Source organism: Sus scrofa, chromosome 13 (genome assembly GCF_000003025.6).
Source record: "Sus scrofa isolate TJ Tabasco breed Duroc chromosome 13, Sscrofa11.1, whole genome shotgun sequence".
Taxonomy (NCBI): Eukaryota; Metazoa; Chordata; class Mammalia; order Artiodactyla; family Suidae; genus Sus; species Sus scrofa.
In genome coordinates this window covers 33,326,138-33,344,209 of record NC_010455.5, presented here as the reverse complement: position 1 = coordinate 33,344,209, position 18,072 = coordinate 33,326,138, and the positions used below count along the sequence as shown (strand labels likewise).

The 18,072-nt window shown below is 37.2% G+C and overlaps 1 protein-coding gene across 14 annotated transcripts in view; it reads right to left on the bottom strand.

The window, feature by feature from the left end:
* The window catches only part of DOCK3 (dedicator of cytokinesis 3), a 504,996-nt gene that overhangs the window by 312,924 nt on the left and 174,000 nt on the right, over positions 1-18,072 (bottom strand). The gene's annotated exons all lie outside the window — the stretch shown is intronic.

Sequence of the window (18,072 nt, the reverse complement as noted above, 5' to 3'; positions counted from 1 at the left end):
AACTTCCCAGGCTAGGGGTCAAATTGGTGCTTCAGCTGCCACCCTATACCACAGGCACAGCATCACCAGATCTGAACCATGTCTGTGACGTACACTACAGCTCTCACAGCAATGCCAGATCCTTAACCCACTGAGCAGGGCCAGGGATCAAACTTGCTTCCTCATGGATACTAGTCAGGTTTATTACCACTGAGCTACAATGAGAACTCTTACTTAAATTTTTCTAACAGTTCTTTAGATGTAGGTGTTAACTCATCTGTCTTAATTAGACCACAGCTGGCACATTAAGTAAATTTATGCTAGTTATTACAAATAATGCTTTAAATGAGATATTTATGAGATTAAAATTCACCTCACTTTTATATTAAATATTATCTTAAAACCCTTTATCTAACATTAAATATTATGTAACAACCCTTTGAAATCATTTTTTGTTCTACAAATGGGTATTATAATAAATGGGTATTATTACAATTAGAATACCAGGGTCTGAAGAATCTGAAGACTCTTCCCAAACTATTTTTCAAATATGCCAACAAAAACTTGAAATCCATCAGCAAAGTATGGAGGCATTCATTTCAGCAAAAATTGAATGACAGAGGATAATTTCTACTTTCTTACTTGTTAATTGGAAGGCGAATTTATTATCTCATTGACTTAATTTGCATATCTTTGATTATCAGTAAAACTGAATATTTCCCTAATATAATGCTGTATGAATGGCTTGTTTTATCTTTTGCTGATTATTGACAGTGTTTTTCTGGTTTTCTTATTGACTGTTCCATACTCTATACAGATATTAATCTTCATAGTCACATATGTAAAGAATTGTTTCTCATATTTTACTTTTATTTATATTATTTTCCTTTTGTTTTCAAAATTAGATAAATTAGACTTTAGACACTGTTAACCTAGATTCATTCTGGCTCTTAAGTATACTTCTTAAAAAACAGGCAAGTAATTAACTGCTTCTTAGAAAAGTTGGATCAAGAAAAGAACCAAAAGGTTTGAAATTAAGTAGGGCAAACAAAGGGAGAATGTTTAGCTCTCTGATTTTAATAATGTAACAGATTTTTATTCTACTAGAAAGAGTCATTTGGAGACTTGTATTCTTTTTTTTTTTTTTTTTCTTTTTACAGCTGCAAGTTCCTGGGCCAGGGGTCAAATCAGAGCTGCAGCTTTGGCCTATACCACAGTCACAGCAACACCAGATCCTAGCCCATCTGTGACCTATGTGGCAGCTTATGGCAAGGCAGGATCCTTAACCCACTGAGCCAGGTCAGGGATCAAACTTGCATCCTCACAAAGACAACATCAGGTTCTTAACCCACTGAGCCAAAAAAGAAACTCCTACTCATTTGTTTTTAATTCAATTTGGCACATATCTGACTTCTTACCTACATAAATGAGTGAGAACAATCATTTGGCACTTCTAATATTAACAATAGGTTAAAAAGAACCAGAAACACTATGAACTGTTAAAATGGCAAAGGAGGGCAATATTTCATTTATCAAAAAGTGAATTTTAAAACTGATGGCAATCCAAACTTTGTCTATAAAGTACTGAAATTATTGTTTATAGCAGTCCTCTTTCCAATACAGGTTTTTTCATATCTCTGGAAAATTGGTAAAGCAAACATGTAAGCCTCAAAGCACACCTAAAAGCTTTTTCAAAAGTTAAATGCTCTAAACTATTGCATCGAATAGTAGCTCTAATTTATCCAGAACATTTCTGAGTAAGATGAGCTGCTATAAAAGAAGATATCACATTTACATGATTTTTTTTTAAATTTTCCAACTGTACAGCAAGGGAGTCAGGTTATCCTTACATGTATACATTACAATTACAGTTTTTCCCCCACCCTTTCTTCTGTTGCAACATGAGTATCTAGACATAGTTCTCAATGCTATTCAGCAGGATCTCCTTGTAAATCTATTCTAAATTGTGTCTGATAAGCCCAAGCTCCCGATCCCTCCCACTCCCTCCCCCTCCCATCAGGCAACCACAAGTCTCTTCTCCAAGTCCATGATTTTCTTTTCTGAGGAGATGTTCATTTGTGCTGGATATTACATTCCAGTTATAAGTGATATCATATGGTATTTGTCTTTGTCTTTCTGGCTCATTTCACTCAGGATGAGAGTCTCTAGTTCCATCCATGTTGCTGCAAATGGCATTATGTCATTCTTTTTTGTGGCTGAGTAGGATTCCATTGTGTATATATACCACATCTTCCCAATCCAATCATCTGTCGATGGACATTTGGGTTGTTTCCATGTCCTGGCTATTGTGAATAGTGCTGCAATGAACATGCGGGTACACGTGTCTCTTTTAAGTAGAGCTTTGTCCAGATAGATGCCCAAGAGTGGGATTGCGGGGTCATATGGAAGTTCTATGGATAGATTTCTAAAGTATCTCCAGACTGTTCTCCATAGTGGCTGTGCCAGTTTACATTCCCACCAAGAGTGCAGGAGGGTTCCCTTTTCTCCACAGCCCCTCCAGCACTTGTTATTTGTGGACTTATTAATGATGGCCATTCTGACTGGTGTGAGGTGGTATCTCATGGTAGTTTTGATTTGCATTTCTCTTATAATCAGCGATGTTGAGCATTTTTTCATGTGTTTGTTGACCATCTGTATATCTTCTTTGGAGAAATGTCTGTTCAGGTCTTTTGCCCATTTTTCCATTGATTGATTGGCTTTTTTGCTGTTGGGTTGTATAAGTTGCTTATATATTCTAGAGATTAAGCCCTTGTCCATTGCATCATTTGCAACTGTTTTCTCCCATTCTGTAAGTTGTCTTTTTGTTTTCTTTTGGGTTTCCTTTGCTGTGCAAAAGCTTTTCAGTTTGATGAGGTCCCATGGGTTTATTTTTGCTCTAATTTCTATTGCTTTGGGAGACTGACCTGAGAAAATATTCATGATGTTGATGTCAGAGAGTGTTTTGCCTATGTTTTCTTCTAGGAGTTTGATGGTGTCCTGTCGTATATTTAAGTCTTTCAGCCATTTGGAGTTTATTTTTGTGCATGGTGTGAGGGTGTGTTCTAGTTTCATTGCTTTGCATGTTGCTGTCCAGGTTTCCCAGCAATGCTTGCTGAATAGACTTTCTTTTTCCCATTTTATGTTCTTGCCTCCCTTGTCAAAGATTAATTGACCATAGGTGTCAGGGTTTATTTCCGGGTTCTCTATTCTGTTCCATTGGTCTGTCTGTCTGTTTTGGTACCATTACCACACTGTTTTGATGACTGTGGCTTTGTAGTATTTCTTGAAGTCTGGGAGAGTTATGCCTCCTGCTTGGTTTTTGTTTCTCAGGATTGCTTTGGCGATTCTGGGTCTTTTGTTTTTCCATATAAATGTTTGGATTGTTTGTTCTAGTTCTGTGAAAAATGTCATGGGTCATTTGATAGGGATTGCATTGAATCTGTAGATTGCTTTGGGTAGGATGGCCATTTTTGCAATATTGATTTTCCCAATCCAGGAACATGGAATATCTTTCCATTTCTTTACATCTTCTTTGATTTCTTTGATTAAAGTTTTATAGTTCTCAGCATATAGGTCCTTTACCTCCTTGGTCAGGTGTGTTCCGAGGTATTTGATTTTGTGAGGTGCAATTTTAAAAGGTGTCATATTTTTGTATTCCTTTTCTAATGTTTCATTGCTGGTATACAGAAATGCAACTGACTTCTGAATGTTAATCTTATATCCTGCTACTTTGCTGAATTTATTAATCAGTTCAAGGAGTTTTGGGGTTGAGTCCTTAGGGTTTTCTATGTATAGTATCATGTCATCTGCATACAGTGACAGTTTGATCTCTTCTCTTCCTATATGGATGCCTTTTATTTCTTTGGTTTGTCTAATTGCTGTGGCTAGGACTTCCAAAACTATGTTGAAGAGCAGTGGTGAGAGTGGGCATCCCTGTCTTGTTCCAGATTTGAGTGAGAAGGCTTTCAGTTTTTCCCCATTGAGGATTATATTTGCTGTGGGTTTATCATAAATGGCTTTGATTATATTCAGGAATGTTCCCTCTATACCCACTTTGGCGAGGGTCTTGATCATGAATGGATGTTGGACTTTGTCAGATGCTTTTTCTGCGTCTATTGAGATGATCATATGATTTTTGACTTTTTTTTTGTTAATGTGGTGTATGATGCTGATTGATTTGCATATGTTGAGCCATCCTTGTGAACCTGGGATGAACCCAACCTGATCATGGTGTATAATTTTTTTGGTATGTTGTTGGATTCGGTTGGCTAAGATTTTGTTGAGAATTTTTGCATCTATATTCATCAATGATATTGGGCGATAGTTTTCTTTTTTGGTGGTATCTCTGTCTGGTTTTGGAATGAGGGTGATGGTGGCCTCATAGAATGTCTTTGGGAGTATTCCTTCTTCTTCAACCTTTTGAAAGAGTTTAAGGAGGATGGGCACCAATTCCTTTTTATATGTTTGATAGAATTCACCTGTGAAGCCATCTGGTCCTGGACTTTTATTTGTAGGGAGTGATTTTATGACCTCTTCAATTTCATTTCTAGTGATTGGTCTGTTCAGTTGGTCTGTTTCTACTTGATTCGGTTTTGGCAGGCTGTAAGATTCTAGAAAATTGTCCATTTCTTCCAGATTGTCAAACTTGTTGCCGTATAGTTGTTCATAGTATTCTCTTATGGTTTTTTGTATTTCTGCTGTATCCGTTGTGATTTCTCCTTTTTCATTTATAATTTTGGTTATTTGGGTTCTTTCTCTTCTCTTTTTAGTGAGTCTGGCCGGGGGTTTGTCAATTTTGTTTACCTTTTCAAAGAACCAGCTCTTGGTTTTATTAATTTTCTCTATTGTTTTTTTGAGTCTCTATTTTATTGATTTCTTCTTTGATCTTTATAATTTGCTTCCTTCTGCTGACTTTAGGACTTTTTTGTTCTTCTTTTTCTAATTCATTTAGGTGGAGGGTTAAGTTGTCAATTTGGGATCTTTCTTCTTTTTTGAGAAAGGCCTGTATTGCTATAAATTTCCCTCTGAGCACTGCTTTCGCAGCATCCCATAGGTTTTGAGAGGTTGTGTCTTCATTGTCATTTGTTTCAAGGTAGTTTTTAATTTCCTTTTTGATTTCCTCATTGACCCATTGGTTTTTTAGTAGCATGTTGTTTAGTCTCCATGCAGTAGGTTTTTTCTCTTTCCTTTTCCCATGGTTGATTTCTAATTTCATGGCATTGTGGTCAGAGAAGATACTTGAGATAACTTCTATGCTCCTAAATTTACTGAGATTCGCTTTGTGTCCCAATATGTGGTCGATTCTTGAGAATGTTCCATGAGCATTTGAGAAGAATGTGTATTCTGATTTTTTTGGATGTAGTGTCCTGAAGATATCAATTAAGTCTAACTTTTCTATTGTTTCCTTTAGGATCTCTGTTGCTCATATTTACATGATTTTAATTTTTAGGTACAACATACGTACCCTCACAAATGTACATCAAGTTTACAAAACGTATTAAAGGAAAACTTAAGATGATTCTAATGTCTTACCAGCAATTTCATTATTTTTTCATGTTTTTCCTAAAATTCACTTCTTTACATATATAATAAAGTGTTAGTGAAGGCATCATTTCACTATTTCTCAAATAAAGTTGGCAAAAGAAGGAAAATACCATTAGAACTTTACATGAAAATAATTTTCACGGTTGCTGTAGCCAAGGTTTTTAGCGGTCCCTCAGTATTCTTTCTCCACTTTTTATACAGCATCAAATTCCTAATACTTAGATAGTACATGGCCATCTTGAATAAAGACTCAGCGTCTATTTCAGCTAGAGATTAAATAGTGTGTGTGACTGAGTTCTGACCAACAGGAAGTAGGAAGGAACTGTTCTGAGCAACGAGGAAGAAGTGTCCATGAAATGTAAGAGCATGACTTTTTTTCTTTCCTCCTTCCTACGGCTGGAGTGCAGATGTGCTACCTAAAGCTAGGTGTTTTAGGCTACAAAGCTGAAGTACCGTAATAAAGAAGAAAGAGCATGAGTACAGAATGAACCTGAATTCTTGATGATTGCAGAGCTGCCATACCAAATCCAGACTGTGCCAACTTGAAAAAGAAATAAAGGTCATTTTAAGTCACTATTGTTTTATATTTTTTGGAGGGGGTATATCTTCATTCTGATCAGTGTAACTTCCATATCAGAACATGACAATGAGTAACTAGTAAAATCACAATAAATTGTATGTGAGATGTATTAAAAGAATTTAATTCAAAAGATAAAATACTGTCATTATTAAGAGCCCTGGAGTCGAATGAACTTAGATTTGGGCTCTGGCTGAACATTTACTACTTTACTATGTAACTTTACATAGTACAAATGTAACTTTGGGCACATTCCAAATCCTCTCTAAGGATCAGTTTCTAATCAGTACTATAAGAAGAAGAAGAATTGTAGCAATAATTAAAATGAGATAATGGGAGTTTCCTCGTAGCCTAGCAATTAAGGATTCAGCATTGTCACTGCTATGGCTCTAGTTTGATCCCAAGTCAAGGAACTTTCAGATATCGTGGGTGCAGCCAAGAAAACTGACAATTAAAAAAATAAAATGAGATAGTTTATATAAAACATGAAGCAGGCACAAGGTAAGCATTCAAAATGTTACTGTTATCACCATTACTATGAAATTATTATTTATCATTCATTATTTTTTTTTGAGTTAACACAGTAATTATTTGGACTGGATCACTCTCCAACGAAGCATGAGTCAAAAGGTGCTGCTGAGTAAGGTAACTTTTCATAACTGTTTTCTTGATGGAGCCCAAAGAAAAGTTAAGGTGATTAATAGAACATGTGTAAACCAGGTAGAGTTCCTATTTCATAGGCTTAACATGATTTAAGAATAATACCAACTTGTTTATTAAGTATCAGTGATTGCACTCAATGTTACACTGAAAAAGTGTTAACATTTACATTTTTTTTAATCCAAATGTCCTTATCATTTGGTATTTTCAGTATTTTTTATTTCAGCCATTCTAACAGGTGTGTAGTAGTATCTCACTGCAGCATTAATTTTCTTTACCCTAATGTCTAATTATATGAAAAATCTTTTCATGTTCTTATTGACTCACAATATATTTGCATTGATGAAGTGTTTATTCAAATCTTTTGCCCATTTTCTAAATAAATTGTTAGAAGTTACTTTTAGAATTATTGTTCAGTTTAGAATATTCCTTATATATTCTACATACAAGCCTTTGGCAGATATGTGATTCAAAATTATTTTCTTCTGGTCTATGACATATTTTCATCTTAAGAGGGAGGGGGGAAGCAACAACTTTTTGTTTTGATGAAGACCAACTTATTAACATTTTATTTTATAGGCTATTCCTTAGTGCCATGCTTAAAATTGCAAGTCATAAAAATTTTCTCAAAAAATTTTTAATGTTTTACATTTAGGTATATGATCCATTGAATTTGCTTCTGAATATCCAACTGCTTCACCTATGCATTTAATTTTTTAACTTTTATTGACATATAATTAATTTCCAATGTTGTGATAATTTCTGCTGTGCAACAAAGTGATTCAGTTATACATGTACACACATCCATTCTCTACTGGAAGTTTTTCCCACAAAGATTATCACAGAATACTGGGCAGAGTTCTCTGTCCTATACAGCATTCCATATACCTCAGCGAGTACATGTCAATCCCAACTCCCCAGTCCATCCCTCCCTCCCTAAACTGTCCCCTTACGGTAACCATAAATTTTTCAAAGTCTGTGAGTCTGTTTATGTTCTGCAAATAAGTTCATTTGTATGCTTTTTTCAGATTCCACATATAAGTGGTATCATGATGTTTGTCTTTCATTAACTTCATTTCGTATGATAATCTCTAGATCCATCCATGTTGCTACAAATGGCATTATTTCATTCTATTTATGCCTGAATGATATACCATTGTATACATGTACTTCTTTATCCATTCCTCTGTCAGTGAACATTTAGGTTGCCTCCATGTCTTATTCTGATGCAAAGAATACTTGGGTGCATGTGTCATTTTGAATGATGGTTTTCTCTGGATATGTCTAGGAGCAGGATTCCCGGATTATACTGTAATTCTATTTTTAGTTTTTTGAAGAACCTCTATACTGTTTTCTGTGGTGGTTGTATCAATTTACATTTCCACCAACAGCATAGGAGGGTGCCCTTTTCTCTGCACCCTCTCCAGAAGTTACTGTTTGTAGACTTTTGATGATGGCCATTTTAGCTGGTGTAAGGTAGTAATCTCATTGTAGTTTTGATTTGCATTTCTCTAATAATTAGTGATGTTGAGGATCTTTTCTTAGGTTTTTGGCCATCTTTATGTCTTCTCTGGAGAAACATCTATTTAGGTCTTCTACCCATTTTTTGCTTGGATTGTTTTATGATATTAAGCTGCACGAGTTTTTGGCATATTTTGGAGATTAATCCCTTGTCAGTCACATCATTTGCAAAGATCTTCTCCAATTCTGTGCCTTTTTGTTTTGTTTATGGTTGCCTTTAAGTCTAATTAGGTCCCATTTGTTTATTTCTTTTTTAATTTTCATTATTCTAGGAGGCGGATCTGAGAAGACAGTGCTGCAGTTTATGTAAGAGAGTGTTTGGCCTATGTTTTCCTCTAAGAGTTTTATAGTATCTACTCTTAAATTTAACTTTAATCCCTTCTGAGTTTATTTTTGTGTATAGTATTAGAGAGTGTTCTAATTTCATTATTTTACATGTAGCTGTCCAATTTTCCCAGCACTACTTACTTGAAGAGACTGTCTTTTCTCCATTGTATATTCTAGCCGCCTCTATCATGGGATAGTTGACCAGAGGTATATCTGGGCTTTCTATCCTGTTCCACTCATCTATATTTCTGTTTTTGTGCCAGTACCATGCTGTCTTGATGGCCATAGCTTTGCAGTATAATCTGAAGCCAAAGTGCCTAATTCCTCCAGGTCCATTCTTCTTTCTCAGGATTGCTTTTGCTAGCCAGAATTTTTGTATTTCCATAAAAATTAAAAAATTTTTGTTCTAGTTGTGTGAAAAATGCCATTGGTAATTTGATGGGGAATGTGTTGAATCTGTAGATTGCCTTGGGTAGAATAGTAATTTTGACAATACTGATTCTTCCAATCCAAGAGCATGGTATATCTTGCCATTTGTGTCATCTTTGATTTTATTCATAAGTGTCTTCCAATTTTCAGAGTACAGGTCTTCTGTCTCTTTTGATAGGTTTATTCTTTTTGATGAGATGTTAAATGGGAATGGTTCCCCTAGTTTCTCTTTGTGATATTCTATTGTTAGTATACAGAAATGCAATTGATTTCTGTGTATTAATTTCATACCCTGCAACTTTACCAAATTCACTGATAAGTTCTAACAGTTTTCTGGTAATGTCTTTAGGATTTTCCAGGTACAATATCATATCATCTGCAAAGAGTGATAGTTTTACTTCTTTCTTTCCAATTTGGATTTCTCTTCTTTCTTTTTCTTCTCTGGTTGCCTTGGCTAGGACTTCCAAAACTGTGTTGAGCAGAAGTGGCAAGAGCAGACCTCCTTGTCTTGTTCCTGATCTTAGAGGAAATGCTTTCACCATTGAGAATGATGATAGCTGTGGGTTTACCATATATGACCTTTATTATGTTGGGTAGGTTCCTTCTATACCCATTTTCTGGAAGGGTTTTATCAGAAATAGGTGTTGGACTTTGTCAAAAGCTTTTTCTGCACCTATTGAGAGGATCATATGGTTTTATTCCACAATTTGTTAATGTGGTATATCACACTGATTTGTGGACATTGAAAAATACTTGCATCCTTGGGATAAATCCCACTTGAGCATGGTGTATTGTCCTTTCAATGCATACTGGATTTGGTTTGCTAGACTTTTGTTGAGGATTTTTACATCTAAGTTCATCATGATACTGGTGAGTAATTTTCTCTTTTCATGGTATCTTTGTCTAGGTTTGGTATCACAGTGATGGTGGCATCAGAGTTTGGGAGTGTTCCTTCCTCTGCAGTTTTTTGGTAGAGTTTCAGAAGGATAGGTATTAACTCTTACCTAAATGTTTGACGGAACTGACCTGTGAGGCCATCTCATCCTGGAATTTGTTTATTAAAAAGTCCTTTTCCTTCCTTCTTTCTCTCTCTCTCTTTCTTTCCTTCCTTCCTTTCTTTTCTTTCTTTCTTTCTTTCTATGGCATATGGAAGTTCCCAGGCTAGGGGTCTAATCAGAGCTACAGCCACTGGCCTACACCACAGCAACAGGGAATCCAAGCAGCGTCTGTGACCTACATTGCAGCTCATGGCAATGCCGGATCCCTAACCCACTGAGCAAGGCCAGGGATTGAACCCACATCCTCATGGATCCTGGTTGGTTTCATTAACCACTGAGCCAGGAAGGGAACTCCTAGTTTATTCAAAGTTTTTAAATCACAATTTCAATTTCAGTACTTGTGATTGGTCTATTCACCTTTTCTATTTCTTTCTGGTTTAGTCTTATAAGATTGTACCTTTCTAAGAATTTGTCCATTTCTACTAGATTGTCCATTTTATTGGCATATAGTGGCTTGTAGTAGTTTCTCATGATCCTTTGTATTTCTGTGATGTCTGTTGTAACTTTTCCTTTTTCATTTTTAATTTTATTGATTTGAGTGCTCTTTTTTTCTTGATGAGTCTAGCTAAAGGTTTATCAATTTTGCTGACCTTTTCAAAGAACGAGCTTTTACTTTCACTGATCTTTTCTATGGTTTTCCCTGTTTGAATTTCATTTATTTCTGCTCTTATTTTATGATTTCTTACCTTCTACTAACTTCGGGTTTTGTTTGTTCTTCCTTCTCTAGTTGCTTGAGATGTAAAGTTAGGTTGTTTGAGATTTTCCCTCCTTCCAGAGGTAGGCTTGTAGTGTTATAAACTTCCCTTTTAGATCTGCTTTTGCTGCATCCCATAAGTTTTGAATCTTTGTGTCTTTGTTGTCATTTGTTTCTAAGTACTTTTTAATCTCCTCTTTTTCACTGATATATTGGCTGTTTAGCACCTTACTGGTAAGCCTCCATGTGTTTGTGTTTTTTGCACCTTTTTTTCTTGTCGCTGATATCCTTTCTTACAGCATGATGATTGGAAAAGATGCTTGATAAGATTTCAATTTTATTAAATTTACTGAGGGTTGATTTGTGGCCCAAAATGTGTTCTATCCTAGAAAATGTTCTGTGTACACTTAAGAAGAATGAGTATTTTGCTGCTTTTGGATAGAATATTCTATAAATATCTATTAAACCCATCTGCTCTAATGCATCATTTAAGGCCTATGTTTCCTTAATGATTTTGTCTGATCTGTCTACTGCTGCAATACCTACCCCACTATTATTGTGTTATTTTTGATTTCTCCTTTCAAGGCTGTTAGCAGTTGCTTACATATTGAAGTGCTCATATAATGGGTGCATACATATTTACAATTGTTCTATCTTCTTGGATTGATCCTTTGATCATTATGTAATGCTCTTCTATGTCTCTTATAGCCATCTTTATTTAAAAGTCTGTTTTGTGTTGCTATTCCAGCTCTCTTTTGATTTTCATTTGCATGGAATATCTTCTTTCATTCTCTCTCTTCCAGTTTGCATAAACTAAAACCTAAAAACTGAAGTGAGTCTCTTGCAGTCCCCATATATATATGGGTCTTGTTTTTGTAATCAGTCAGTCTATATCTTTTGGTTGGAGCAATTAGTCCATTTACATTTAAGGTAATTATTGAAAAACATGTTCTTACTGCCATTTTGTTAACTGTTTTGGATTTGGCTTTGTTAGTCTTTGTTCTTTCCTTCTACTGTTCTCTTCTCTTATGGTTTGATGACTATCTTTAGTGTTGTGTTTGGATTTATTTTTCTTATTTGTGTATCGACTGTAGATTTTTAGTTTTCAGGTACCAAATATATATATATATACACACACACAGAAGATTGTTTTAAATTGCTGGTCTCTTAATTGCAAATGCATCTCCAATATCCCACATTGGTACCCTCCTCTTCTCACAATTTCTGCTTTTGGTAACATATTTGTGTGTGGATGACTTCCTACCTTTAGTCTTTGTATGCCTTTACTGGTGAGTCTTGTCATTTGCAATATTTCTGTTTCCAGTTGTGGCCTTTTCTTTTCCACCTAGGAAAGTTCCTTTAGTATTTGTTGTAAATCTGGTTTACTGGTACTGAATTCCCTTAGCTTTTGCTTGTCTATAAAGCTTTTTTTAGGGCCACACCCAAGGCATAGGGAAGTTCCCAGACTAAGGGTCAAATTGGAGTTACAGCTGCCAGCCAATGCCACAGCCACAGCAATGCTGGATCTGAGCTGAGTATGTGACTTACGCCATAGCTCAGGGCAATGCCAAGTCACTGATCCTCTGAGCAAGGCCAGGGATCAAACCTGCATCCTCATGGATACTAGCTGGCTTTGTTTCTCCACTGCACCACAGTGGGACTCCCTTGTCTGTAAAGCTTTTGATTTCTCCTTCAAATCTGAATGAGACCATTGCTGGGTAGAGTATTCTTGGTTAGAGGCTTTTCCCTTTCATCACCTTAAGTATATCCTGCCACTCCCTTCTGGCCTGCAGGATTTCTGCTGAAAAAAATCAGCTGACAACCTTACTGGAGTTTCCTTCTATGCTATTTGTTGCTTTTCCCTAGCTGCTTTCAGTATTTTCTCTTTGTCTTTCATTTTGGTCAGTTTGATTAATAGGTGTCTCGGGGTGTTCCTCAGGGTGATTCTATATGGCATTCATTATGCTTCCTGGATTTGAGCGAGTGATTCCTTTGCCATGTTAGAGAAGTTTTCCACTATTATCTCTTCAAATATTTTATTTGGCCCTTTCTCTATGTCTTCTCCTGACACCCCTATAATGCAAATATTGGTCCATTTAAGGTTGTCCTAGGGAGATCCCGTCGTGGCGCAGTGGTTAACGAATCCGACTAGGAACCATGAGGTTGCGGGTTTGGTCCCTGCCCTTGCTCAGTGGGTTAACGATCCGGCATTGCCGTGAGCTGTGGTGTAGATCGCAGACACGGCTCGGATCCCGTGTTGCTGTGGCTCTGGCATAGGCTGGTGGCTACAGCTCCAATTAGACCCCTAGCCTGGGAACATCCCATATGCCATGGGAGTGGCCCAAGAAATGGCAAAAAGACAAAAAAAAAAAAAAAAAGGTTGTCCTAGAGTTCTCTTAGACTGTCCTCATTTCTTTTCATTCTTTTTTCTTTATTCTTTTCTGCATCAGTGATTTCCACCAGTCTGTCTTCCACCTCGTTTATTTGTTCTTCTACCTTCTGTATTCTGCTATTGGTTCCTTCTAATGAATATTTTCAGTTATTGTATTTTGCATCTCTATTTGTTTGTTCTTTAAATATTCTCTTTCTTCATTCAATGTTTCTTTTAATTTATCAATTTGTGCCTCCAGTTTTTTTCCAAGATCTTGGCTCATCTTTACCATCATTACTCTGAAGTCTTTTTCATGTAGGTTGCTTATCTCCACTTCACTTAACTGTTCTTCTGGGGTTTAGTTCCTTTATCTGCTTCATATTACTCTGACTGTTCACTTTGTATCATTTTTGGGCGGTCTCCTCTTCACAGGCTACAGGGTTGTAATCTCTCTTGCTTTTGGTGTCTACCCCTTGTGGGTGAACTTGATACAGATGCTTGTGACAGGTTTCCTGATGAGAGGGACTGGTGCCAGTCCACTGGTAGGTAGAGCTGAGTCTTCTCTCTCTGGTGGGTGGGGCTCTACCTCTGGGTGTTACTCAAATCAACTATGTGCATGGGAGGACTTTAAACAGCCTGTCTGCTGGTGGGTCATGCTGTGTTCCCACCCTGTTTCTTATTTGGCCTGTGGCTTCTCAGCACTAATTGGTAGGGCCTGATTTTTCCAAAATGTCAGCCTCTGGGAAAGCTCAAGCTGCTGATTATTCCTGGGACATCCACCTCCAATGTCCTGTCCCCACAGAAAGCCACAGCTGTTCCTTGCTTTCCCAGGAGACCTGCCAAGAACTGCAGGTAGTCTGACCCAGATTTTTATGGAGTTCCTGCTTTGCTCTGGGATCAACTGCACATGAAACCCTATGTCTGCCCTCCAAGAATGGAGTCTCCGTTCCCCTACACCTGCAGAGCTCCTGCACACAAGCCCCTATGGCCTTCAATGCCAAATGTTTCAGGGGCTCCTCCTCCCAATGCCAGACTCCCAGGCTGGGGAACCTGATGAGGGGTTTCAAACTCTCCTGTGGAAAAGCCTCTATGATATAATTATTTTTCAGTCTGTGGGTTGCCCACTCAAGTATGGGATTGCTTATATCATGGAAACACCCCTCTCTCATCTCAATGTGGCTTTTTCTTTGTCTTTGGGTGTAGGCTATCTGTTTTGCTAGTGTCTGGTCAATGTTGTTGATAGTTGGTCAGGAGTTAGTTGTCATTTTTATGTTTTCATGAGAGAAAGTGAGTCAAACTCTCCATTTGTTGAAAAGAACATCTTTCCTTCATTTAATTGCTTTTGCATCTTTGCTATACAGTAGTTTCTCTTTAATCATCTATTTTATACAGTAGCGTGTATGTGTTATTCCTACCCTTCCAATTCTTCCCTCCCCCCAGTGGTTTCACCTATGGTAACCATAAGACTGGTTTCGAAATCTGTGAGTTTTTTTGTTTCTTAAATAAGTTATTTTATGTCACTTTTTATTAGATTCCACGTGTAAGTGATATATTGTATTTGTCTCTTTCTGACCTACTTCACTTAGAATGATCTTCTCTAGGTCCATCCATGTTGCTGCAAATGCATTATTCTGCTCTTTTTATGGCTGCATAATATTCCATTGTATATATGTACTACACCTTCTTTATCCATTCCTCTGTCAGATGGACATTTTAGTTTCTTCAGACAGAATGTCCATCATCAAGAAGTCTACAGGAGTTCCCGTCGTGGCACAGTGGTTAACGAATCCGACTAGGAACCATGAGGTTGCAGGTTTGATCCCTGGCCTTGCTCAGTGGGTTAGGGATCTGGCATTGCCATGAGCTGTGGTGTAGGTCACAGATGTGGCTTGGATCCCGCATTGCTGTGACTCTGGCATAGGCCAGTGGCTACAGCTCTGATTAGACCCCTAGCCTGGGAACCTCCATATCCTGTGGGTGCAGCCTTGGAAAAGACAAAAAGACAAAAAAAAATAAAAAGTCTACAAACAACAAAAGCTGGAGACAATGTGGAGAAAAACAAACCCTCCCATACTGTTGGTGGGAATGTAAATTGCTGTAACAAATATGGAGCACAGTATGGAAGGTCCTTAAAAAACTAAATCTAGAACTATCATATTCTAGCAATCCCACTTCTAGGCACATATCCAGACAAAACTATAATTCAAAAAGATATATGCAACCCAAAGTTCACTTCAGCACTATTCACAATAGCCAAGACATGGAAAAAAATCCAAATGTCCATCAGCAGAGGAATGAATTAAGATGTGGTACATATATATAATGGAACACTACTCAGCCATAAAAAAAACCAAAATAATACCATTTTCAGTAACATGGATGCAACTAGAGATTCTTCATAGTAAGTAAAGTAAGTCAGAAAGAGAAAGACAAATACCATATGATATCATTTATATGTGGAATCTAAATATGGCACAAATGAATCTATCTACAAAACAGAAACAGACTCAGGGACACAGAGAACAGACTTGCGGGTGCCAAGGGGGGATGGGGAGGGATTGGAATGGATGGGGAGTTTGGGATTATTGGTTGCAAACTATTATATTTAGAATGCATAAGCAATGAGGTCCTACTGTTAGTACAGGGAATTATATCCAATCTCTTAGGAAAGACCATGAAGAAAGATAATATAAGAAATGAAATGAATACATATATGGATGACTGAGTCTCTTTGCTGTACAGCAGAAATTGGCACAATAGGATCAGTGGCGTCTCTGCAGCACTGGGACACAGGTTTGATCCTCAGCTTGGCAGAGTGATTTAGAGGTCTGGAATTGCCACAGCTGCAGCTCAGATCTGATCTCTGGCCTGGAATTCATATGCTGCAGGTAGCCCACAAGAAAAAAAAATGTAAAAAAAAAAAGAAATAAAATGAAATGATACAGGCACTCCAATGTTCACTGCAGCACTATTTACAATAGCCAAGACATGTAAGCCATGATTTCTTCAAATATTTTTTAAGCTCCACATTCTGTCCTCTGTACCTAGTACTCTGGTGACTCAAATGTTGTATCTTTTTTTATTGTGTCAGGTCTCTAAGTTCACTATTTCAGTTTCTCTCCATTGTTTAAACTGAGTAACTGCTATTGATCCATTTGAAGTTTACTCATTCTTTGCTCTGTCTTTTTTCCATTCTGCTATTTAGCCTATCCAGTAATTTTAAGTTTCTGGTTATTGTATTTTCCAGTTCTAAAATTTTCATTTGATTCTTTATATTTTCTACTTATTTACTGCAGATTCTTTTTTTTTTTTTTTTTTTTTCCTTTTTATGGCTGCACTAGCAGCACATGGAAGTCCCCAGGCTAGGGGCTGAATCAGAGCTGCAACAACAGTCTACACCACAGCCACAGCAACACCATACCCATGCCACATCTGTGACCTATGCCACAGCTTACGGCAATGCCATATCGTTAAACCACTGAGCAAGGCCAAGGATCGAATCTTTATGGAGACTATGTCAGGTCCTTAACCCACTGAGCCACAATGATGATACCTACAGATTCCTACATTTTCACTTGTTTCAGGAATCTTTGTATTATCTCACCAGAGCAATTTTACAAACACTGCTTTAAAATCCTTGCTGATGATTCCAACCTTTGTGTCACTTCAAAGTTAGCATCTATTGACTGTCTTTTCTCATTAGAGTTGAGTTTTTCCTGACTTTTTTAAATATGACAAGTAATTTTGGGCTATAGGCTAGATATTAAGTACTATACCATACTATAATTCATATTTAAATCTTTTATTTTAGTGTATGATCAACCTGTTTAGATTCAGAATGCAATCCCAGGCTCACTTTTGTGGGCAGTGATTTAAATGTCAATTTAGTTTATAATGTCTCTAAGTACTCTTTAAGGGTTTTATCCATTTGCATGTTACCTAGATGACAAAACTACACTCACATTATCTTCAGCAAGGGCTTAAGTGGGAAGAAGCACTGCTTCATTTCAGCAGAGCAAGCGTGGAAAACAGTAATGTGACAGAGAAAGTAGTTGGGGAAGTTAGAGTATTGCAAATGGAGTGGAGATCAAGAGCTCAACCATGAGCTCTTCTATGGAGGAATGCTTCTTCCTTAATTCATAGCATAGCAGAAAGTTGATTTTTGCCTTAGAACTCTATAGGTTAAGGACACCACCTTGTTAATACTGAATAGTTGAAAGCCAGAGTCTCACCCAAAGGCTCTGCTGAAGAAAGTCTTCATCTTGTAACATCTAGTGGAGTGGAAGATAGAGTCCTCCATATAGGCTCTGCTGAGGAAGGGCACTGCCTCATTACTGAAGCAGGAAGGAGAAGTCAGAGTTTGACCCACAAGTTCCACTGGAGAGGGACATCTCCTTGCTATTGCAGGTGGGAGGGAAGGGCATGTATGTAAAACAAAGCTCTGGTCATGGATTCCACTGTGTAATGCCTGCTGGAGTGAGAAGGAGTATAGATTTTATTGCGATGTTCTCTTAAAGAATGAACGGTGTAGGTTAAAATGTTTCTGTCTTGCTGGGCCATCCTTTGGCTAGAGGTAACAGGTTTTCCTTGGTGCTATTTTTTGGTCTTCATTCATTAGCATTTCCAGGCTGTAGGCTTCTCTGGAGCCCAGGCCAAAACATATGAAATGCAAGAAAAAACAATTGGGGAACTCATTCAATCACTGAGTCTGAAGGTTCTCAGTCAGTTCATTCTTCTTTTTCCTAACTTTCAGAGTATTCTGGTAGGGCATTTATTGGGTTTTATCTAGGATTTTTCTTGTGATTAGTAGGAGGAGTAAAACACAATGTGTTTACTCCATCCTGTTCAGAACCCAAACCCTGTCACTTATTTTTAGTCTAGATTTTTTTGTGTCCTATCACCCACTACTCTC